The following is a 1,331-nucleotide window of genomic DNA, read 5'->3' on the forward strand; positions in this document are numbered from 1 at the left end:
CTATGAGTTGGAATTGGCTCGACAGCAATGGGTTTGGGTTTTTTGTTTGTTATACTATGGATATAAATGCAAAACAGAAGAAATTTTCAGGTTGATGTGTCCAATGGGAGCTGGATAAAGGGGGAGGTAACCGGAGAAAGGGTGAAATAGTAGGTTAAGTCAAATCTTAAAGGGTAATTCATAACACTCTACTTTGGTATGATGTCGTTTAATTTAACAAAAGAAAAACTCTATTCCCAAATAAAGTCACAGGGGTTAGGACTTCATCACATCTTTTTGGGGACCACAATTAAACTCATAACAATGAATGTAAAGGATGTTTATCTGGCTTATCCAAACAGGAATGCCCCTTGCCCTACTCCCACTTCATTCAACTCTCTACTCAGGAAGCAAATCCTCTCAAATGTTTTTACCAGGACAAGAGGATAGAGAACATATTGGTTGATTAGATATCTTTCCTTTAAAAATCTAAGAGTTTGTAATGCCAGAGAGACAATAATAAGGGATTATATTTCAGATAATATCATGGACGACCTCATGCATTTACTGAACAGTGTGTTAGCAAGCACACATTTAAATAAGGCGCATCACCAACATCATCTACAGCCATCCAACTGTGCCGCAATGGTGTTAACCACCCAACTCTGCTCAGCTGGTTGGCGGCAGCATCCTCAGCCAGCAATGGATGCAGGAGTGTCCACCAGGTCCCTGATTGATATGGTCGTTGTCGTTCCTCGCTCTCATCATTGAACAGTGCCTGCAGTTCTCTTCTGGAAACCTCTGCAGGTCCACATGAAATTTATCACCCCTTTTGTATTATTGGCAGCCCTGGTGGTGCAGTGGTTAAGAGCTCATCTGCTAACCAAAAGGTTGGCAGTTCGAATCCACCAGCTGCTCCTCGGAAACCCTATGAGGCAGTTCTACTCTGTCCTATACGGTCGCTATGAGTTGGAATCAACTTGACGGCAACAGGTTTGTTTTGTTTTTTTGTATTGTTGCTGAAATGTTAATTGTCAAGAACCTTCAAACTCTCTTGTCTGCAGTTTCTCAGACCTCAGTCCTTAAAATTCAGTCTTTCTGCCTCAGTTACAAAGGGTTCATCAACTACCATTAATGTCTCTATTACCTGTTCCTAATTTTTTATTGTTCTTGATTCTTGACAAATCCCATGCGGCACTGAGATAACTGACTTGGCTAAGACTTTGCTGTGTGACTATTTCATGTCCATGCATGCAGGCTACATTAATATGACTTTACTGAGGGTAAAGTGCTAGAAAACATAGTTCTTTATTATATTTAAAACAAGTTAATGTAACAGTATACTTGAATAT

Source organism: Trichechus manatus, unplaced genomic scaffold (genome assembly GCF_000243295.1).
Source record: "Trichechus manatus latirostris isolate Lorelei unplaced genomic scaffold, TriManLat1.0 scaffold00045, whole genome shotgun sequence".
NCBI lineage: Eukaryota > Metazoa > Chordata > Mammalia > Sirenia > Trichechidae > Trichechus > Trichechus manatus.